General features: G+C 38.0%; 1 protein-coding gene across 1 annotated transcript in view; it reads right to left on the bottom strand.

Annotated features, from left to right (window-relative positions):
• The window catches only part of CAMK4 (calcium/calmodulin dependent protein kinase IV), a 220055-nt gene that overhangs the window by 85885 nt on the left and 109557 nt on the right, over window positions 1-24613 (bottom strand). The window lies entirely within an intron of this gene.

Here is a 24613-nt window from a genome sequence, read left to right as displayed (position 1 = left end):
CCTGAGCTGAAGTCGGACGCTTAACCAACTGAGCCACCTACCAGGGACCATTTTTAATACTCTACTTGTATTAAATGAAAGATCTTTAAAAAAGAGAGGCATTTCTAGAACAGCCAGATGACATGACAGATCTCTTCCAAAAAGTTCTTGCCGTGCGCTCTATTTCAGTTTCGGCAGATGGCTTATGAAGAAAATTTGGATAGAGAATATTTTCATTATTTTTTTATTATTTTTTTCCAGCTCTGAGGTATAGTTGGTATCCAAAAAACCCCCATATAATTAATGTATACAATTTGGTGAGTTTGGACATATCTCTATGCTTGTACTAATGAACATAATCTCTAAAAGTTTCCTGTGTCCTTTTGTGTTGTGGTGTGTGTGTGTGTGTGTGTTTGTGTGTGTGTGTGTGGTAAGAACACTTAATATGAGATCTACCCTCTTAAAAAACATTTAAATGCACAAGACTGTATAGTTAACTGTAGGCATTATGTTGCGCAACAGTCTCTGGAATTTACTCATCTTGGATAACTGTAACTTTGTACCCCCTTGAACAACTCCTCCTCTCCACGCACCCACTGATAACGATTCTATTATCTACTTCTATGAGTTGGCCTATTTTAGGTGCCTCATATAAGAGGCATGCAGTGGATACAGATTATTTTTATCACAATCTTCGCTTCAGGTTAATAAAGGTTTCCTCATTATTACAAAATAAACATAATGTTCATTATCGCATAATGCTTTAAAAATTTTTAAGAACTTGAGTGTTTCTTATTTAAGACTGTTACTATTCAAGACTAATGTAACACTGTGTGTCAACTGTACTTAAATAATAAAAGTTTTTTAAAAACAGGGAAAAAAGACCGATAGTATTCAAATTTATTCTCACTATACATTTAGAGTTTATGTAATATAAGGTTTCCTTCTTGTTTTCATAGATTTCTAATCAATATAAAGTAAGTCAGTGGGATCCTTTAATTTTTTAACATGATATATTGATATTAAACAAATGCTTTTCTAATAAAATTATGCATTTTAAGCAAATTTCTTTTTTTACCATGCTGTGTCCCATATATTACATATTGGGATGAGTTTTTAAACATTTTTATTACATTTTAGCTATTTGACAATTAATTCATCTGAACTGTAGAAATGCTGAGAACACACCAGATTGCTTGGACTGGCAATCTTCTGATATAGTTACTTGCTTTGAATTCAGAACTAATTTCTTTTTAAAAATAATTTTTAAATGATAATTATTTTCCCAGTGTACTCCAGATCAATGGTTCTCAAATGTGATGAGAGGACCCTTCAAGATCCCTGAGATTCTTTCAGGGCATATGTGAGGCTGTCTCTTTTCTAGTTGCATATCTGAGTAAGGCTAGATTTTTATCTGTACTTGAAACAAAACCACAAATGGAATGCAGAAGCAGACGAGAATCAAATGTTCTTCTCTTAAGCCAGATAGGAAAGAGATTTTCAAAATAATGCTACTCTTCTCAAAAGTATTTTTTAATTTTGGAAAATATAGTTATTTTTCATAAAAAATACTATTTATGTCAAAATGTAATGGGTTTATTATTGTTATGTTTTTAATTAATTAATACTTTAAAAATTCTGTTCTAATCTCTAATATAGCAAATGTTTATGGCATTTGGAATCTCAATAATTTGAAGAGTATAAAGGGTTCCTAATGCCCAAAAGCCTGAGAATTACTATTCCAGAAAATTTAACATCATACATTTTAAAATAGAAAGGCGACAGAGAAGAACAAAAATTTAGTAATAATTTAAGTGAAAGAAAAAATGCAAACACAGTCTCCTTTCTTCTCCCTTGAATGCTGAAGCCTAGGTCAAATCAGGTGCAGGTCATGTCTTCAGTGGACGCTGAGAAGGGAGTAGCAGATAAGAATCGTAGAAGAGGGAACTTAGAGAAAAAATGGAGCATCAAAAACCAATCCAAAGAGAGTAAATTGAGTGACAAAACCTTGACTACAAGTCAAAGTGATGCCAACCAAAGAAACCAATAGGAGGTAGAGCTGAAAGGGAGAAGTTGACTAAAGAGAAATGAACAGATACATGACTGAGAAACCAGAACAAGACAAGACTGAGGTCAGAGTCTTTCCCAGATAGATATGCTGAGGGCCATTTGCTTTCTTTTTGAAACGAAGTCTCAGAGTTTGGTACAGGTGTCACATCTTGAAGGTCACACAGGTGTGTATCTTGACCACCATATCTCTCACATCTTTCCAATATTTCTCTTGTTCCAGAAGTTAGTATTTCCTTCCTGCTTCTGACTTCCCCCTCCAAGCTCCTGGAAAGGTCAGGAGGGGGACTGAGCCCTGACCCTGCCACTCACAATAAGTGATGTTTTTCTAGAAAATAACAGTCAAGCACACCATAAAAGTCAATGGGTAACTATCTGAACAGTCATTATTGCTACTTGAAATTAGCTTCCAAGTGCTACTATAATTAGCATCTTCAGAAGCGTCAACAGATGGCTTTAACAAAGCAGCATTACAATACTGAAACCCATAAAATTACCTTCAGTATTTACAAAATACCTTGAAGAATGATAGTGTTTGGTTACTAACAATTCACAATTATAAAATATATAATGTATGTTACTGAAATTCTAAGGTAGGGGATGTATTTTAGCCCAGGTTCCCCAGCAAACAAATATGAGGCAAGGATCAACACGCTGGTGTTTTATTAGGAAGGTGCAGTCAGAGTGGGAGAAAATGGAAGTACGGTGAGGTAACAGGGACACGATGCAGTCAGCACACTGACTACTGTGTCACAATGAGCTATAAAGAAATAGCAGGTCATACGGGCAGTTGCAGCCAGTTGGCATACAGTACTTATCCAGAGAAGCTTTACCTGACTATCATGATTGAAGAAGTTCATAGGAGGGACCCCAGGCATCTGCCCAGGGATCTCCTTATCCTGTTTCCCACCGGTGAAATCTCACCTTTTGGTGTTAACTTTTCCATACTTTCAGGTTGCATATCCAGTCTCTTTGGCAGTCGTGATGCTATACCCCTCCTCATAAGGTATTATGTCCCATTCAAATCCAGAAGTGGCTGGAAGGGCTAGAAGTTTCAGGTGTGTGTCTGGTTGGCCTAACTGCATGAAGTAGCTAGTGGGCAATCCAGCTTTCCCTGGTCTGGAAGACTGGTAGACAGAAGGAATCTGGAGAAGCCCATAGGAATTTCTCCAGTCACGATGCGTTCTTGAGTTTTTATCAGTCACAAGGTAAACCAGATTGACAACAATAGGATTACATTCCTGCCTCTCTAATTTACTGCATTTTACTGCTAATTGTTAAGAGCTCTGTCTTCTACTTACATTGTGTCATTGTTCTAGTTACCAATTTGAATGGCTTGGGCACATGGGGTTTTTCTTAAAACCTATTTTAGCTCCCCTATTTAAATTGCCCTAAAAATTCAAAGAAGTATTTCCTTTCATCTCCATAAAGTCACTTTTGAAACATTCAATTTTAATAGCTTCTGAAATACTTTCAATATAAAACATATTTTTGAAGATTATGCATATGAAAAATATTAATGAAATAATTTAATAAAAGTGGTTACACAGATGTGTACACTTTTAATACTCCATGGAACTCAAGATGCCTTAATATTGAAAGAAATCCCAATTTTGCTATCTGCCTCCATGGGGGGAGAAAAAGAAACAACAAAATGTATGATTATAGAGTAATCTGAGAGAAAAAGTTTCCACTGTCAGAAAACAGTTGATCAAACACGGACCCTTCATTAAGATACACAGCAAAAACACTCCTGTGTTGGGGCTGAGAAAGTTGTAGAAAAGAAGGGAGAGAGGATTGAAAAATACGTGAAGAAGAAGTAATGAGGGCTTACAGAAAGAAAAGGAAACCCGTTTCTGCATTGTGGGAGTGACAGATGGAGACAGGTGGTAAAGGAATTGGGAAGGAGAGGATTTTTAACACCAGATCTCTGGTGAACTTGAGCCGCTTGGCCATCTCAGATGTGGCCTAGATCCGGACTCTGGAATTTTAAGTACTCTTGGTGAGGTGGGGTGACCTATATGAGTAGAGACCACTGCTCTAATTCTGGGACTCAGTCAAGTACAGTGGCATTTCCACATCAAATGCTCAGCCTCATCCCATGTTCTTTGCAGGAATCGAGACCATAAATCTTGTTTGTCTATCTATTCTTTCTCTGGTTTCTTAGGCTCATCTGTGGTTTGCACAGTGACCAAAGAATGGAATGTGAAGTACAGAACTGTGCTCCTCAAATACTTTGTAGAAAAAGGCAAAATACACATTATTAGTGGATAAATAAATAAGAAGTCAAGTGTCTTTAAATTTTCACAGCAATTCTCTTCTGCATAGCTTCTGCTTAATTTAGCATCCTCTTTTCTGACATATCAACAAGTACATGTCAGCACTAACATGCTTGATGAAAAGACTTGACAGCTGGCACTTTGTTAAGTTCAAGAATGACGGTTTTAGCCTACAAGGATTTAAAAGGTAAGAATTGCTGTATGAACATGCAAAAATCAAATGTGGGACACAGATAAAAATACTGAGGCTCGTATCTCCAACCACTGTGGAATTTTAACAAAGTCTGATTATTCTCTCTATATTCTTGATCTAATAGAAACCTGGACATCTCATGATACCTTACTTTTCTCATAGTCCTCTCAAGTGGTGTCTTGTTTTTGTCCCAATAGGAAATATATCACAGGCCTGGAAGGGTAGGTGTCCTTCTTGTTCTTCATTGCTATCTCTAAACCATTTCTCCTCCCTTGTCCCCCTAAAACCTCAGCTGTTTTAAAATGTCTGCCATCAGCCAACACAATTTGCAACCTCTTTTTGTTTTAGTCATCTTCCTATCTCTTTGTTACTCATCCTATACTGAAGATTTTAGCAGGTTTCAGCAACTTCACCTCAACCACTGATCTGTCATCATTCCTAACAACTTCAACTTTCATGTGAATGATCCCATCAACATCCTTGCCTCTAGTTTCTTTGCTATTTCCTCAAATTCCAACAATTTCTTCCTCTACTCCCTCCTAGTAACCCATTCCCATGGTCATATTCCAGGCTTTATCATTATCATCAATTGTACCCCTTCAAAAATATTGATTTCAAATAGCATACTCTCTGCTTTCTACTTCCTGTCTTTTTAGTTCTTAGATTCCATGGTCCATTAGGATAAGCATGGATGTGCATATTCCCCCAAATCCTTTGCTCTTATTGGGGTTTGCCAAGAAAAACGCTTAAGTTGGTCAAACTTTACTTTTCTTTCACTCCATGTCTGTGAGTGAACTGAAGTGTCCGTAATAAGGTGGACAACCATCTTGACTTGTTCCATTTTTAATTTATGACCCCAAATCTCAGGGGACCCTCAGCTCCTCACTCTACAACAGAACACTTTATACTCTGTCTCCTCTAACATTCAATACACCCTCCTCCCTTCACTCTCCTATCACAGCCTTGCTTCTAATCCACTGAGAAGGTATAAACAACACAAAGAGAACATAATCTTCTCATCATTCAATCTATCAATCTATATACATCTGTATCCAATTAACTTCATCCATTAATTCCACAAATACATGTATTACATATATATATATATATATAAATTTAATGTTTACTTATTTTTGAGAGAGAAAGAGGCAGAGTGCAAGTGGGGGGAGGGCAGAGTGAGAGAGGGAGATACAGAATCTGAAGCAGGCTCCAGGCTCTGAGCTGTCAGCACAGAGCCAGACACAGGGTTCAAGCCCACGAACTGCGAGATCATGACCTGAGCTGAAGTCAGACACTTAACTGACTGAGCCACCAAGATGTCCTCTTCCACAAATATTTTTGAGCATCCACTATGCAGATGTTATTCTGGCCATGAGGATATAGCAGTGAACTAAATGGATAAACTTCCTAGGAATTTTATGTCCTGAAAAGCTTATGTTCTACTGAAGACAAAAACAGACAAACAAACAGTCCAGAGTTGATAAACACTAAGGAAAAAAAAAAAGGTTAAGGACATAGGATGGCGAAGGGTGCTGTTTGAGATGGAAGGTCAGGAAAAGTCTCTCAGATAAAGTGACATGGGACATAGCAACTTGGATTTGAGGGAGGAGTGTTCCACACAGAGAAACAGTAAACACAAAGGCCCTCAGCTAAGAGTGCCAACAAGGAGGCCAGATTAGCCAAAGCAGAGTGAGAGAGGAGGAAAGGAGTAGATGATGATGGAGGCTCCTCATGACCAGGAGCCATGTAAATAGAGAGCCATCTTGACCAAGGTAAGAACTTTGCATTTTAGTACCATAGAGGTCAGACACAATTGGGAGGTTTTGAGAAAGGAAAGACATGATCTTAGTTAAGATTTAAAAGGATATTCTGAATCTTGTAGGGATGAGGATGATGAAAAGAATAAAAGTAGGGAGACTCAGTACCAAGTTAGGGCAGTTGTTCCAATGAGAGATTATGGAGGTTTGGGCCCAGGTGATAGTGATGATAGAGGTATGAAGCAGATGGATATTTTTAAGGAAGAGAAAAAAATATCTGCAGATGAACTGGCTATGGGATGTAAGAGAACAAAAAGGGTAAAAGTTGACCACAACTCTTTCAGCATGAGAAACAGGAAGCATAAAATTGCCACTTACCAGGGTGGGGTGGGGGCTAAGACTAGAGGAGCAGGTTCAGAAAGATGCTAAAAACATTTTGGCCCTATCCCTTGGACTGAACTCACCTATGAGCTGTCCCCTTTTATTCTAGTTCACTAATCATCTAACTGATCTCTGAAGAAGCCAAGATCATTTACACTTCTAGGCCTTTCCACTTTGTCAGCACAAAGATAGTTTTCTGCTTGAATGTTCTCCTCCCAGATCTTTAAGTGTGAGTTTGGACCCAGTGGAGAGGAGAACGGAAGGGGAAGCTGCACTGTGGAGGTGACGGCAGTGACAAGCGTTGGACATGATGGGGTGGGACAGGAAGGGTATTAATTATAGAGGAACCAGTATCTTATTTTACATTTAACACTGACTAGCATAAAACCAACTTTGTTCTGATCAGCATGGGAAGACAAACTCTAATAAAGTATGTCAATCAAATAAGCTTGGTTTTGAAAACTGTGAAACTCATTTTTCTATAGTCCTGTTAATAGTCACATCCCACTCCTTGCAGACTCTTCAGTCACTGGGATGGCAAAATGGAGAAAAGTAGAACTTTCCAATGGAAGGAGGAGCCCATGGATGGGGACAGAGTTTAGGCAAGTCAGGAATGGCTCTGTAAAGCTCAAACCTGAAAGAAAGATGCTTGTATTTCAGAACCTGAAATTTCTGTAGTCAGGTAGATTCAGAACAGGGCAGCTCCTTTAAGCAAGGTGCCTCGGCTCCCTCACTCCTACATTCTAAAATGTAAGCCTTTCTGCTCACAGATGCCAGAAATTCTTTCACAAGGAACAGCCTTTTATTTTACAGTGAATGAAACAGGCTTAAAATATTCCTGGGAGAGATGACAAGCTGAACAGCGTTTATACAAAAGATTTGGCTCATGCTAGACTCTCACTAGAAACAGATTTGGCTTAACAGAGAGAAAGAAGAGAGCGGAGAGAACATGGTATATTAAGGAGAAAGGACTTTGTATCTTTCACTAGCTCCTTCCTCGTTCTTTAATCTCTGTATCTCTCCCTGAGATTAAGAATATACAGAGGTAACCCTGATTTAATACCTCTTGTCCTTAAAAAGATCTCATCCCTCAGTTCCTCACCTGTCTTCCTGCTTTCAAAGCATTTCTCTGCTTCCCTCCACAGAAAAACTCTCTAGAGTTGTCTCTGCTTTCTTTCTCCACTTCCTCCCTCCACCTACCCCCCCCCCCCCACCTTTTTGTCAGTGCAACCCAGTCTGGCTTCATTCCAAGACCTCTTCCAACCACTCTCATAGAAGAAATCAGTGGCCTCCTTGGAGAAGCACTTGGAGCCAAACTACTCATCTTATCCTGTCAGCAGAACTTGATATATTTGATCACTCCATTCTTCAAATAAAATTGATTATTCCATGTCACCATTCTGCTCTGACTTTTCTTCTACTTTAAAGGCTGCATAAGTATTGAAATACTTCCTAACTAATCTCTCTGCTTGTATTCTTACCCTTTCCAATCATTCCCTTTGCATACAAGCCAGAGTGAGGTCTTTAAAATATAAATCAGATCATGCCATTCTCCAACTTAAATGCCTTTGTTCACATCCATTGTGCTTAGAATAAATACAAACTCTTTACCATGGACCATAAAACTCTGGACGGCTTGGCCTCACCAAGATTACCAAATGATCTTATGTCATTTTTTGCTCTACCCAGGCCATTCAACTACTAGACCATTCTCCAAAGTCTTTGCACTTGCTACTTCCTTTTCCACTAGACCTTCTGACTTCACTCAGAGAGTAACTGAGAGGCCTTCCCTGGCCACTCCATCAAAAGTGACTACACATACATACATACACCATGAATCATATCACCCTAATCTCTTTATAACATTTACAAACATCTAGATTATCATTTACTAATTCATTATTTGATTCTTCCACCAGAACACAAGCTCTGTGACAGCAAGGGTTTTGTTTATTTTCTACACATTCACATCTCCAGCATTATTTACCAATGCCTGGTATACAATAATTTGTTGAATGAAGAATGAAGGAAGGAAGGATTAAGCTAGTATATGAATACAAAAGATGGGTGTTTTAAAGAAAAGATCCCTGGTTTGACAGCTTTGGTTAGTTAAGATTAGAACTGGTTAGTCTGTTCTCCTGACATTTGAATCTGTGTAACATTTTTGTCATGTTATTGACACCAATGGAGTGGAGAACAACTATCTTACTGGCAAAGATCTGGAAGCACCCATACCTAGGGCCTGCATGGATAGTAGCCTGCAGTTTCCAAACTGTGAGTCACAAAGGATTATTATTATATTACAGCACACCTTGCCTTTTTGTGTGCGATCAGTGCTTTGAATCAAACACAACTGGAAAAAAAGATTACAAGAAGATGAAGTGATGAAAATGAGGAAATGGTAACAGTAAAAGTTGGAGAGCTGGGGGATCCTTGGTAAGCAGAGGATTATAGGGATGTACCTGCAAATTCTTGGCTTTGTCTCTGTGCCTGCCAGGGGACAGTTCAAGAGGAAAGCTTTGCTAGGTCCCTACTCCTGCATATTCCAAAATGAGGGCACATCAACACCAGTACAGTCAGATCGTTGCAAAAAAGAAGTTGATATCCTGTGATAAGAAAGGAATGTAATGTCAGCCTCCCAAATTCTCTTTTCAGGAGCATGTTGCCAGGGCTAGAAGAAAATAAAGAGATACTAGAAATTTTTAGATAAGTTTCATAGCCATATTTTTAAAAAAAAAAATTATTTATTTTTGAGAGAGAGCAAGAGAGAGCAAGCACAGGGGAGAGTCAGAGAGAGAGAGAGAGAGAGAACCCCAAATAGGCTCTGCAACGCAGAGCCCAACGCAGGGCTTGAACTAACACTGAAATCATGACCTGAGCCAAAATCAAGAGGCAGAGGCTTAACTGACTGAGCCACCCAGGCACCCCTCATAGTCACATTAAAAAAAAAAATGTTGAAAACGTAAGAGTGAGGAACATACCCACTGTTGTAACACAACTATCACTAGTATTCTGGTTCACTTTCTTTCAACTCTTTAAACTCTGAATATTTCTTTACATACTTCAAATGTGGAGATACAGTTTTGTTTCTTTTAATTTTCATGAAAAATATCATAAAACTTTATGGTCACCTGACATTCACAAGCAGAATGTAAATCAGCTTCCTAATGGCCTGGTGTCATCAATGGCTATATTTATCATTAGATACTTATGATTTCTTACAATTTGCTACTCATATAAATCATTCTGTAATGAAGTTCCATGGCTGTACTTTATTTCAAAATGCAACTTGAATTCTGGTTCCGCCATTAAGTCCTTGATAAAATCATTTATCTTGTCTGAGGATATTTCAATTTATTCATAGATAACATGGATATAATAATTGCTACTTACAGTATCATTGTTGTAAGGAGTAACTTAAAATATATAAAGAAATCTCCTGGCTCATGGTAGATGTTCAGTGCCTCTCCTGAAAGGATCTTGTAAAAGTAAAGTAAATATTTCCTAGTCTTCTATTTTCATTTTTCTATATTTTCCCATAAAAATTACTGCAATGGAAATAAACTAAATTTAGAAATATTGGGATTTATGAGTGCCATCCTAGGAAGGAAAAAATGTCTAATAAACTTGAAATACAGTTTTGTTCTTCTTTTCAGTGAAAGACAGTTTCATCAAAATCCTAAACTCTATCCAATATAATCTCCTTATTCGAGGGTAATCAAAGAGGGGAACTGATATCTGTTTGCATTTACATTTAAATGCCTTCCTTCACTATTTTTGAAGATTGGGATAAGAGCTGTACTTCTTTGGTTAAGCTCCACGGAGGTTTTAAAACCAATTTCTAATGTTTATTAATCACTGTTGGCCGCTGAGGTCACACCTGAGTTACTCCAGAGCTGGGTATCAGCAATGCCCTACAGACATCAAAAAGTTCCTATAGAAATGAACAAAGTGCATCATTCCCTTTTACTGCTGAGATAGCGAAACTGAAGGAATGCATAAAAGCTTGCTTTTTGGTCCTTTTCCTGCTTCTATTCTTGCTAGGACCTGCACCTCTACTTTGCACATGTCTCAGTGCAACTGGCGCATGTCCTCTGTGTAAGGGGCAAGAAGTTAATGACTTCTCTAGAATAGAGAACATCTAAGGATGGACCAGGTGAGAATGACCAGACACAGCTATCATATGTATATTCCAGACCACCAGCAATAGACATCTCGAGGCCAAAGCCCCCTGGCTCCATAGAATAACACCCGGGGCATCATCTTTGTTCTAGGTGGTTCCTGGATTCCTGAGACAATAGGTACACCAGATCACGATCCTCAATAAAAAATCCCCAGACCCCAAACAAAGATGAGACTCCCTCCTTTCCTTTCTGAGTCTTCCAAACATTCTATACCTGCACTCTCCCTATACCTTCAATAAACTCTGCTTTCACCTCTTGCCGGCTCACGTTTGATTTCTATCCTGCATGCAGCCAGGGACCCTCTTGGCTGGACCCTCTCTCTGGGTCCACAGACCCAGCCTACCAGCATCAGTGGCTTTCAGTGATTTTTATGTGGTCAAGGCAGTACTTTTATTTATTTATTTTTTTCCCAATATATGAAGTTTATTGTCACACTGGTTTCCATACAACACCCAGTGCTCATCCCAAAAGGTGCCCTCCTCAATACCCATCACCCACCCTCCCCACCTTCCCACCCCCCATCAACCCTCACTTTGTTCTCAGTTTTTAAGAGTCTCTTATGCTTTGGCTCTCTTCCACTCTAACCTCTTTTTTTTTTTCCTTCCCCTCCCCCATGGGTTTCTGTTAAGTTTCTCAGGATCCACATAAGAGTGAAACCATATGGTATCTGTCTTTCTCTGTATGGCTTATTTCACTTAGCACATAACACTCTCCAGTTCCATCCACGTTGCTACAAAGGGCCATATTTCATCCTTTCTCATTGCCATGTAGTACTCCATTGTGTATATAAACCACAATTTCTTTATCCATTCATCAGTTGATGGACATTTAGGCTCTTTCCATAATTTGGCTATTGTTGAGAGTGCCGCTATAAACATTGGGGTACAAGTGCCCGTATGCATCAGTTCTCCTGTATCCCTTGGGTAAATTCCTAGCAGTGCTACTGCTGGGTCATAGGGTAGGTCTATTTTTAATTTTTTGAGGAACCTCCACACTGTTTTCCAGAGTGGCTGCACCAGTTTGCATTCCCACCAACAGTGCAAGAGGGTTCCCGTTTCTCCACATCCTCGCCAGCATCTATAGTCTCCTGATTTGTTCATTTTGGCCACTCTGACTGGCGTGAGGTGATATCTGAGTATGGTTTTGATTTGTACTTCCCTGATGAGGAGCGACGTTGAGCATCTTTTCATGTGCCTGTTGGCCATCCGGATGTCTTCTTTAGAGAAGTGTCTATTCATGTTTTCTGCCCATTTCTTCACTGGGTTATTTGTTTTTCGGGTGTGGAGTTTGGTGAGCTCTTTATAGATTTTGGATACTAGCCCTTTGTCTGATATGTCATTTGCAAATATCTTTTCCCGTTCCGTTGGTTCCCTTTTAGTTTTGTTGGTTGTTTCCCTTGCTGTGCAGAAGCTTTTTATCTTCATAAGGTCCCAGTAGTTCATTTTTGCTTTTAATTCCCTTGCCTTTGGGGATGTGTCAAGTAAGAAATTGCTATGGCTGAGGTCAGAGAGGTCTTTTCCTGCTTTCTCCTCTAGGGTTTTGATGATTTCCTGTCTTACATTCAGGTCCTTGATCCATTTTGAGTTTGTTTTTGTGAATGGTGTGAGAAAGTGGTCTAGTTTCAATCTTCTGCATGTTGCTGTCCAGTTCTCCCAGCACCATTTGTTAAAGAGACTGTCTTTTTTCCATTGGATAGTCTTTCCTGCTTTGTCAAAGATTAGTTGGCCATACGTTTGTGGGTCTAGTTCTGGGGTTTCCATTCTATTCCATTGGTCTATGTGTCTGTTTTTGTGCAAATACCATGCTGTCTTGATGATTGCAGCTTTGTAGTAGAGGCTACAGTCTGGGATTGTGATGCCTCCTGCTTTGGTCTTCTTCTTCAAAATTACTTTGGCTATTCGGGGCCTTTTGTGGCTCCATATGAATTTTAGGATTGCTTGTTCTAGTTTCTAGAAGAATGCTGGTGCAATTTTGATTGGGATTGCATTGAATGTGTAGATAGCTTTGGATAGTATTGACATTTTGACAATATTTATTCTTCCAATCCATGAGCACGGAATGTTTTTCCATTTCTTTATATCTTCTTCAATTTCCTTCATCAGCCTTTCTATAGTTTTCAGCATACAGATCTTTTACATCTTTGGTTAGATTTATTCCTAGGTATTTTGTGCTTCTTGGTGCAATTGTGAATGGGATCAGTTTATTTGTCTTTCTGTTGCTTCATTATTAGTGTATAAGAATGCAACTGATTTCTGTACATTGATTTTGTATCCTGAAACTTTACTAAATTCAGGTATCAGTTCTAGCAGACTTCTGGTGGAGTCTATCGGATTTTCCATGTATAATATCATGTCATCTGCAAAAAGTGAAAGGTTAACTTCATCTTTGCCAATTTTGATGCCTTTGATTTCCTTTTGTTGTGTGATTGCTGATGCTAGAACTTCCAACACTATGTTAAACACCGGTGGTGAGAGTGGACATCCCTGTCGTGTTCCTGATCTCAGGGAGAAAGCTCTCAGTTTTTCCCCATTGAGGATGATGTTAGCTGTGGGCTTTTCATAAATGGCTTTTATGATCTTTAAGTATGTTCCTGCTATCCCGACTTTCTCGAGGGTTTTTATTAAGAAAGGATGCTGAATTTTGTCAAAGGCCTTTTCTGCATCGATTGACAGGATCATATGGTTCTTATCTTTCTTTTATTAATGTGATGTATCACATTGATTTGCGAATGTTGAACCAGCCCTGCATCCCAGGAATGAATCCCACTTGAACATGGTGAATAATTCTTTTTATATGCTGTTGAATTCGATTTGCTAGTATCTTACTGAGAATTTTTGCATCCATATTCATCAGGGATATTGGCCTGGAATTCTCTTTTTTTACTGGGTCTCTGTCTGGTTTAGGAATCAAAGTAATGCTGGTTTCATAGAATGAGTCTGGAAGTTTTCCTTCCCTATGTTTTGGAATAGCTTGAGAAGGATAGGTATTATCTCTGCTTTAAACGTCTGGTAGAACTCCCCTGGGAAGCCATCTGGTCCTGGACTCTTATTTGTTGGGAGATTTTTGATGACTGATTAAATTTCTTCACTGGTTATGGGTCTGTTCAAGCTTTCTATTTCCTCCTGATTGAGTTTTGGAAGTGTGTGGGTGCTTAGGAATTTGTCCATTTCTTCCAGGTTGTCCAATTTGTTGGCATATAATTTTTCATAGTATTCCCTGATAATTGCTTGTATCTCTGAGGGATTGGTTGTAATAATTCCATTTTCATTCATGATTTTATCTATTTGGGTCATCTCCCTTTTCTTTTTGAGAAGTCTGGCTAGAGGTTTATCAATTTTGTTTATTTTTTCAAAAAACCAACTCTTGGTTTCGTTGATCTGCTCTACAGTTTTTTTTAGATTCTATATTGTTTATTTCTGGTCTGATCTTTATTATTTCTCTTTTTCTGCTGGATTTAGGCTGTCTTTGCTGTTCTGCTTCTATTTCCTTTAGGTGTGCTGTTAGATTTTGTATTTGGGATTTTTCTTGTTTCTTGAGATAGGCCTGGATTGCAATGTATTTCCCTCTCAGGACTAAGGCAGTACTTTTCAAAGTACTTTTAAAAGTACCAAAAAAGGATGGAAACACAAAACTCAGTTTTGGTTTTAAATTTCTTTCAGTTTGACAGCAATGATTCAGGTACACAATTCTCAAACCATGTGAAGTGTGGGGCAGAACAGTGTATACCCTGGAGACCCTGAGCTATCCGTTTAATCCTAAAACAAGTGATCATCCATCGGTTATAAAACTGACTAATTAGATATTTAAGAAGTTGATGACTTTGTACTCTCTCAAATAATGAAAACAAAAAATACTCTTATAAACATTAGTATTTTAAATCTCATCAGTTACATCTTGGGGTTGAATTCCTTATGAGGGTATGCTTTGAATAGGGGAATACCTGGACATTCTTAGAAGCTTTAGCTCCTTAACTGTTCTTTCTAAGATAATTAAGACTTTCAAATATGCTCGTAAATATTGTTCAAGGATGCTAAAAACTTCCTTTAAAAAAAAAAAGGATATGTTACTGACAAAAAGATTTTAAATGACCCCAAAAGCAATATAATCATGCTCTGGGGCTGGGGTCATAAAGAAAGAGAGAGTAGAAGTCTTTTTTTTTTTTTTTTTTTAATTTTAAAGTTTATTTATTTCAAGACAGAGACAGTGCAAGTGGGGAAGGGCAGAAAGAGAAGACAGAGAATCCCAAGCAGGCTCTGCACTGTCAGCACAGAGGAGGCCAACGTGGGGCTCGAACCAACAAAACCGTGAGATCCTGACCTGACCCGAAACCAAGATGCTTAACCGACTGAGCTACCCAGATGCCCCATAGAGAGTAGAAATCTTAATGATTTAAGGTTTGAAAAAAATTCCATTGTTGGTGTTGCTCCAGGGCAGTGTTTGTGTCTCTGGATTTGGCTCCCTTGCTGAAGAAACATCTTAACATGAGTTAACCCCAGAGCTTCGCTTTTCCGAAGAGACCAAATGCTTCCAGAAATCGGAAGCTAAAGTGTGTCAGCTCAGTTCTTCTCAACATCTTTTACTTTAGAGTGATGTGCTCATCTTCCATGTACTCCCATTAAGTCTCTTCCAGGCCAAGTGGCTCCGTGTTTAAAAGTCCCATGCATGAGTAATTGGGTAGACATGCACAACATTCCATGATAATGGTCCTAGCATTGCTCCCCCTCTGATACCTTCCAGGACTGTCAGGTTCAGAGAAGGCAGTGGAAAGGGGCCCGTGATTCATGGGCTGGTCTGATCTCTGACTTTGTGCTGCCTGGCTGGTCTGGTCCTGTCCCTGACTGTCTGACCATTATTCAACCCTATGATGTATCCCCAGCTGTCTACAGCTGCTGGTGCCCTCACCCAGTCAGGTGTTCAGTAGTGCCAGCAGCTGGTAATGGCGGTGGTGCATGGGTTACTTCACCCTTGCCGTAGACACCATGCTCCCATGGAGTACTTAAGAAAGCATCAAAAGAATAGGACAAGGGAGAAACAGCTTGGAGATGGATAAACGTACACTGAACATTTACCCTAAAGAAACTCTTCTAAACTAAAAGAGAGTCTTAAATGAGAAAAAACTAAGATATCTTGGACTGGAAATTTTAAGTACCTTTACCCCACATATCCAGTGGCACCAGTCTCAGGAAAAATTTTAATTGTCATAGAAATAGAGGATATTTCAATTTTTTTTTTTGCAGATATAAATGTGGTAGGTAAATTCTGACACTCATCCACATTTCCCTTTATAAAAATGTCACAATTTAAAAGGTGAGGATGGTAATCTTGGATCTGCTTTATTGATGAAAAAAAATCATTCACAGTGTATAGTACTTTATTATGTATGCCCCACCTTTACACAGGGTTGATCACAACACTCAAATGTGTCCTGGTGTTATTATGGAAAAAATAAGTCCAGACTATTCTGATACCAAAGTCTCAGAAAAAAAAAAAAATTCTCCCAATGACAACTTGGTATTTGTGGTAGGGGTGGGAGGAGGCACTGTAGATATAACAATCCATTTGATACATTTTTCAGATTTCTGGGGTAGAGATAAATATGAATTTATCCTTGCAGCAGAGAAGAAACTAGAATTCCATACACACAGCCACAGCCTGGGTCACTGCATTCCATCTACCATTAAGACAAAGAGCAAAGAGATTCACACCAAGCAAGGTATGTGGTCTGTATATTACACACTCTCCAGTGATTCTTCTTTCATTTGTTACTGAATATTGTGTGCTGAGACTCATCAAACTAAGCTTTTAACAGCATTTGGAAAATAAATATGTTGCCTGTGTTCTCTGCACATAGGGAGTATTATTTGCGTTTGTTTCACAGTATGACTTAGAAATGCACGCAGTTTCTCTGTGTCTGTGTCAACAAAGGCTTTTTCATCCTTTATCAGATTAGCAACGTCCAGTTTCAGTCTCAGATCTGGACCATGATCATTCCTACCATTTTTTTGTCTTTTTTTGGTCTTTCTTCTATCAGGATCTAGCTGGTATAAATAGAAAGGACCAAAATTTGGGACTCAAAAGCCCTGGGTTCAAGTTCTATATGCTATTGTGTACTTTGGACACATCTCTTTTCTAAAACTTCCATAAGTAAGATACTCCCATGGGGTACTTTGTGTTAACATGTGAAAAGGGCCAAATATATTTAATAATTAAATGTGGGCACCATTCTTATTGGCATTATGCTCCTTTACTGTTAAAACTACTGAAGTGGCATATGTTGATTTGAGAATTCTTACTTTAAAAAAAAGCAGTTGAAAGCTAATTCAATACTGAAAATTATTTGAATCCCTTCTAACTAATATCCTCTGCACAGTCATTCACTCCCTCTTTTTTAGCAGATTAATGGTTTTGGAGTTCTATGACTTGATCCTTTTTTTTTTTTTTTTTTTTTTGCCTTCTTTCTCACCTCTCTTTTTATATTGTCTAGTTGGCTTTGACCATCATTCAATGTGGTACTATAAATATAAAAATCAAAATGTATTGAAATGTTTTTCCCTGGTAACACTAATATTATAGCTTCTCCCCTTCTTTGCAAGCTACAAATCCCAAGTTTGTTCTGAGGCTGTAGGCTGTGTTCCTGCCAGCCCTCTGAGTTCTCTGATTGTGGCCCATCGGGCACCAGTCCCCACCTCTGATCTTCTGACCTTGGCTTCTGTCAACTTCCCTGCTCCCAGTACCTCTTCTGTGGTTACAAGGCCTTTCCGATTCAGCTCTCTGAGAAGTTTCTAGTCTCTTTCTTCTACCATGGAATGGCAACATAAGCTCTTCCTGTAAGATTTCCTCTGTTGCGGCTAGTTACGCATCTCTTTTTTCTGCTTCATAGACTGCACGTAAAGGAAGAAGATCACTTCAGATCCAGCCGCCCACTACTTACAAAAGTACTAGAGGCTTAAATGTGATAGCCTGAGTGGATGGCGTCACTGCAAAGTGTGTTTTCTTTGAGGCAACAGCACACGGGGACGTGCCTATATTCTCAGTCTCTCCTTCTCTGTCACCTCCCACCACCCTCTGCAGCTCCTTGTCTGAATTATGGTGTTTATTTTTTAAAAGGCAACAAAATATCCTGAAGACAGCTCAATATAATGAGAGGACTGATAAGCAAGCTGAATTGAGACAGATTCTCACAGCGTTTCTATCAAAAAAGAAAACATATCACACTTCAACAACTAATTCTCTGCAAGAATGTTCAGATTTCAAAGTGAATCTCTGAATGGGAAAGCATACAAACCAGGCCAAGGTTTTAACATTCCACCCCACTACCTCTTTTCTCTTGTAGACATTTACCTGTCACAAACTGAATAGAAATATCCCTGTTCCTATTCCAGGAAACCTGGCTTAATAGTTCCTATGAAAATCAATAGGTTTCAACTGACAGAATGCTTAAAGAAGTTTCACTTCACTTGACACAGCTTGTTATCCGCAAGTTACTTTCGTTAATGTGTTTGGAGACCTCAATTGGGCCCAAAAAGTCTATTTGAGCTAGTGATTTATTATTTTACTCTCCGTCACTGACCAAAGGTGACCTTGACTTCACTTTTAGAGGATATTCATGAGTGGTTAAAAGTGGCTATGGCAGCATTTAAGAGATGCATATGTTTAACTCAGATTGACCCAGACATCTCTCTCACGTACAAATGGAATATGACCGGCCCATGGTCAGTTTTGTGTGTTCCCCAAGGCCAGGTAGAAAGAGACAAAAACAGGTAATCTTCAGTTTATCCAGTGGCATAAATGGTATTAACTCTATTTTAGAATGGAGGAACACAGAAATCCTGCAATGAAGATGTCCTGAAGATTCACCTACCAAGAATTGGGGAGGAGGCCTGTGTATATTTTACAGTTTAATCCAGAGCAACCTTTCAAATTCTCCCACAACATATTTATATACTCCAATAGTTAACTCATAAGAGTATAAGGAAAAATGAATAGACATTAAAAACTAACAAACAGAATGATTAGCAAATCACAATGTGTGGTTCTTCAACTAAATGAGAAGACAGTAACAGGCCTCTTTCTTCTTTTCACACTTACAAAAATTTTTTAAAAGATAAAGGCATTCTCTAGTAAATTAAATTATTCAACAAAAACCTTTACAGAAATTTATAGGTAACTTTACATTACAATAACTAAAATATGACAAAACTCAGACCTGGAACAGCTTCTTCATTGTAGATCTAGTCACATTGCTCCAATGGTAAGAACCAGGATAGAGCCCTAAGATTGAAAGCATTCTAAATCTAGCAATCACAAACATCCTAGACTTGTTTAAGTAGGTCATTAGATCAGAAATATTTATTTAGTGTCATGTTAAATTTGATTGATAATGGTAGTAACATATATACCCCTTTTCAGCAGAAATTTTAAAAACACTCCAAAAACAATATAATTAATCTTATTCATACAGTATTGCACAGGATGTCTGGTACTGCTTAGTGCTCAGTTTTAAATAAAACTGATGAGAACATTAGAATTGGATAGAATGAAGTGGTACCATCATAATATAAAATATCTGTGTGGACTCATTATAATTAATAATAAGAATAATGTTCCCATTTATTACAAGTTTCCTGGGTGTTGAGAAATATTTTACACAAATTCTCATTTTAATCTTCACTAGAAAACACCGTGAGTTAGATGTTCTTAAAGCCATTTTACAGATGAAGAAACTAAGATTGAGAGATTTATATAATTTGTTGTAAAGCCACACAAGCAGTAATTGGCAGAAGTGATCTTGAACTCCATCCGTCTGGCTCCAGAGCCCATAATCACAATCCACAGCTGCCGAGCCATTCTTAAGGAAAGTCAGAATACTTACGCATTCTGAACTGACATGCTGAGATTGGCTCTCAAAGTCATAAATTCTGAATTTACAGGCTGAGATTAATTCTTAGACTCAGTACTGGGTATTTCATGAAAGGGCATGGATTTTACAGTAAGATGAATGCAATCTCTACTAAGAGCTGAGCCACACAGTTGGAAATCTCACCTGAATTCTAGAATTCAAATATTTGTCCCTAAAATTCTGGGGACACTATAAATGATTGGGGAGCATAATTTTCTTAAATCTTAATCAGCTCTTGAATATAAGCCATATTGATAGGGCTGAAGTGCCACTATTTAGATATACCCTCAGGGATGTACTCCTAAGGAAGAAAGGTAAAGCATGTGACTCTCTCCTGAAATAGTAACTACATTATCACTATGCCATTCTTCAAAAGTTGTGATTCCTTTCAACTCAGCAAAATTCAGTCCAAACTGAAGGTTCCATCTGCTTAATCTGTTCAAATTTTGACACTTTTTTGAATCTATTTTTCTCATTTTATGTAGTTTTAAGTTCAACATATTCAAAAGTCATGTAATATCAGTAAAAAGGTTCTACCTTGTAAATCACTGGTTGTCCTAATAGCTGTATCTATCAGAATCCTTTAATGCCCCAAAGTTGTTAATCTGAGGAAGTAGCTTAGTAAATCTTTCTTCTCTACTTCAATTTCTTCTAAATATCACAAAAAAATGGAGATGATGAAGGGCTCAGGCATGAAGGAAAAAAAGTCTTGTTTCCTTCACCATTGACTCATGTTTTACAAAGTTCACAGTAAAAATCCCATTGATATCTGCCAATCAATTAGTTCTTACATGCAAGGTAATGAAGTACTTATGGGCAATAAGATATGGCACTGCCTGCGAACCTGTAACTGTTTCAAAATAAAAAATTTACAAAACAGGCTACCTTTTTCTTAAGAGGTAAGTATGGAAGCCACTCCTAGAGATTTGATGACTACTTCAGTACAAGGACCATTAATTCTAAGTGGAAAAAAAATTAAACAAATGCATGACCACAAAAGCCTTTTAATTCATTTCCCTCTCTTGTTTCCTCTTACTGTCCCCAAAGCTTTATCATTATAATGACAGAATGAGATGAATGGATATTGTTTCTGGAAATGTCCAGGTACAAAGTTGATTTGACTATAATTTTCTGTTTTCTGGCACTTCAGTACATCTACAATAGAGACAGTCACTGATGTTTATCATAACAATTAGAAACTGCACGATTCAGAAATGCTTTTTGAATGGCCAGAAGAAATGCTAAGGTATGAAAAATAGGATCTCAATGTTGAAGTATGTTTTAACCCAAATTTTTGGTATGACAATTTTCATATATACTAAAATGCTGAAATACCAGCATGAAATACTGTCCTAAATTCAGTAATTGTTGATTTTTCCATATTTTCTTTCCCCTTATGTACACACACATACTCACACATACTTTTTTATTGTTTAACTATTTGAAAGTAAGTTGCAGACATTATTACCTTGGTTGATACGTCTTTTTTAAAAATTTTTTAATGTTTGTATTTATTTGAGAGAGAGAGAAAGATAGGACACAAGTGGGGGAGGAGCAGAGATAGAGGGAGATACAGAATCTGAAGCAGGCTCCAGGCTCTGAGCTGTCAGCACAGAGCCCTATGTGGGGCTTGAACTCATGAGCTTCGAGATCATGACCTGAGCTGAAATTGGACAGTCAACTGACTGAGCCACCCAGGCACCTCGATATGTATTTTAATGTATACTAATTCTAAGAAATGTAGTTATCTATATATAAAGTGCATGGTATTATATCCATATATAAAATATATGGTAATTAAAAATATTTTTATTATATGTTTATTTCCCATAAAGTTATTTTATTTGTTAAAATACCCAATGGCCTAAACACAACAATTCACTTTAGGTTTATTATCAGTATTAAGTCTGTCCTGTACCTGACCACCAAAGAGATATGGATTTCTCCAGAAGGGCTGGTGTTTTAGTCTGTCTTCCTATAGGTAAATTAGAGTTGTTGTCTATCACTCAGATATGTGAGTGCCTAATGGATTCTCAATGATGAATTGGGAGTAAGTCTCTTATTGCCAATGTAAACTAAATCCTCCCCCAAATATGAAGCTGCGAGAAAAGTACATAATATTGCCATAAAATAAATTTGGGTCCTGAAAAAGTATTTAAACAGATCCTGGGAGAGAGGATAATTGTCATCAAATAATTAACTGTAAAAGAGATGGGAAATCTTTCTTGGACTTAAAAATGTTCATATGTGAATTTAACCACCTATAACCTGGGTAAGTTTTCTTAGGTTTATTAAACTTTCTTGAATGTGATAATAAGTTTCACTCATCTTCAGATAAAATATTGAATGGCATATTTTGAAATTCACCTTAGAAGTGTTCTCTTATAGATCATATAATGGGCACAAACGTGCCCCCCTCCAAAAAAAAAGACATGTTGAAGTCCTAACCACCAGCACTTCTGAAAGTGACTTGATTTGGAAAGTGGGTTGTTGTAGATGTAAGTAGTTAATGTAGGATGATGTCATAGTGGAGCAGGGCCAACTTCTAATCCAGTAGGGATGGTGTCATTGTAAGAGGACAATTTGAACACAGACAATGCACAGAGGGAAGATGAGATGGCACATAGGGGGAAGATGGCCATGTACCAACGGAGACAGAGATTAGAGTGACACATCTGCAAGTCAGGCTTCTGTCACCAGAAGCAAGGAGAGAGGCATGGAACAGTTCTCCCTCAGTGCCCTCACCAAGAGTCAACCCTGCCAAAACCTTGACTTCAGACTTCTGGCCTCCAAATTCTAAGAGAACAAATTTCCATTCTTTTAAGCCTTCCAGTTTGGGGCAGTTTATTACACCACACCCAGGAAATTCTCACAGCTGGCTGATAATAGATGATAGATAAGCAGACAGACAGACAATCTTTCAGACCTTTTAGGTTTATGTCCAGTCATAAAATGAGGACCTGAGGAACTTACAAGTGAAGCAGTATAGTGGTCCCAAAGTTATTAGTTGCACCACATAAAATTACCATTAAATTTTTTTTTTTTTTAATTTTAGAGGGGGTAGGGGAAAAGGGGTGGGAAGAAAGAGAGAGAGAGAGAGAGAGAGAGAGCGAGAGAGAACCTTAAGCAGGATCTACACTCAGAGCTGAGCCCAACACGGGGCTCAATCCTATGACCCTGGGATCATGACCTGAACCAAAATCAACAGTTGGATGCTCAACCAACTGAGCCCCGCAAGTGCCTTAAACTTACCATTTTTGTAGGTAAAAAAATGATTTAATAGAGGCAGTTTCATGTGGCTCAATCTAATAAATAGATTACATAAATAATTCAAGTTTTCTAAAGCCCCCTTTTCTTTTTTCTTTTGTTTTAATGTTTATTTATTTTTGAGAGAGAGAGAGAGAGAGAGAGAGAGAGAGAGAGAGAGAGAGAGAACACACGAGCAGGTGAGTGGCAGAGAGAGAGGGAGACACAGAATCCAAAGCAGGCTCTGGGCTCTGAGCTATCAGCACAGAGCCTGATGCAGGGCTTGAACTCATGAACCGTGAGATCATGACCTAAGCCAAAGTCAGACACTTAACTGACTGAGACACCCAGGCGCCCCTAAAGCCCCCTTTGCCCTGAAAGAGATCTTTAACTGAATTCACTAGGAAAATACTTTATTTTCCCTGCATTGCTTTTCTTCTCTAAATAGATTCTTAGGCTTCATTCATTTATTTCATTTAGATAAGGAAGTTGTATCTTCATGACCTATATGAAATTAAACACTGGAGGCAATTGCTTTCTGAGATTTTGTCTGCTATTTCTCTTGTTTACACATCTCTGTGAATAGTTTATTCTAGGAGACAATGCTGGAGATTCCACCCAATTGACGTTCAAAACTTGGGTTTCCCCAGGGGATTTTCTCTTATTCCGCTTGGCACAGTAGTAACTGTGTTTGACAACATCTGCCTTCTAGCACCGCTCTGCAGCTCAATCTGACACTTGGTTCCCGTCCACATTTTCTTCCTGCCTGTCTTCTAGGGAAGATGTTTCCACAACAGAGGTGGAGAAGAGAAGACAGCAAGGGCAAACCAGAGCTTTAGTTTCCCAATGAATGAGTCACAAACTCACCAAATGTCTTCGCCTGTCCCTTATTCCAATTCATTCAAAGATTTTTTACATAATCCAATATTTTCTAAACCAGCCCTCTGTCTTTTGGGATTCTGAGCATTCTGATGTCAGTTTTGAGTGTTTCTTTTCCTAGACATTCATACAGCGAATCCTTTTCAGAGTTTCCTCAACTACGTAAATAAAATAACCACTTACAAATTTTACTGACAATTTTTTTTAACCAGCAGGAAAGAAGATAGCCAAGTCCAGAAACATCTCTTGTGTGACCACTGCTAGAGCATGCCAACTTATTTTCATAGAAAGCAGATATTTAATAGGAAGTTCATTTCATAAAATTTTAATGATCCTAATTCAAATAAATGTTATGACTCTAAGAAATTGATTTAAGAGAAAATTCCAAAACTTACCAATCAGAAGATTCCTCTACATTCTGGAATACCTTAAATCATTGCCTACACCAGGTAGGAAGTCCAGAATATAGGGTTTATAGCAGCAACTTCCATTTAAATTATTAAATTATTTTTCAATTAGACTCTTTGTTATTTTGCTGTGACTTTAAATTCTAACAGATTATTTCAAAATGTCATTCTACTTCTCAATAGAAAAAAATCCCATGCCATTATTCTCTTCTTCATTATATGAGATTCTAAAATTTCCCTGTGCCAGACAATATACATAAACAGCTGGTGATACTAAGCTGACTTTAGAAAAAAAATCCCTTGGCCTAAAAGAGGTATTACTTGACTACAAAATTTATATTT

This window comes from Panthera leo, chromosome A1 (assembly GCF_018350215.1).
Source record: "Panthera leo isolate Ple1 chromosome A1, P.leo_Ple1_pat1.1, whole genome shotgun sequence".
In the NCBI taxonomy this organism is placed as follows: domain Eukaryota; kingdom Metazoa; phylum Chordata; class Mammalia; order Carnivora; family Felidae; genus Panthera; species Panthera leo.
This window is presented reverse-complemented; position numbering and strand designations above follow the sequence as displayed.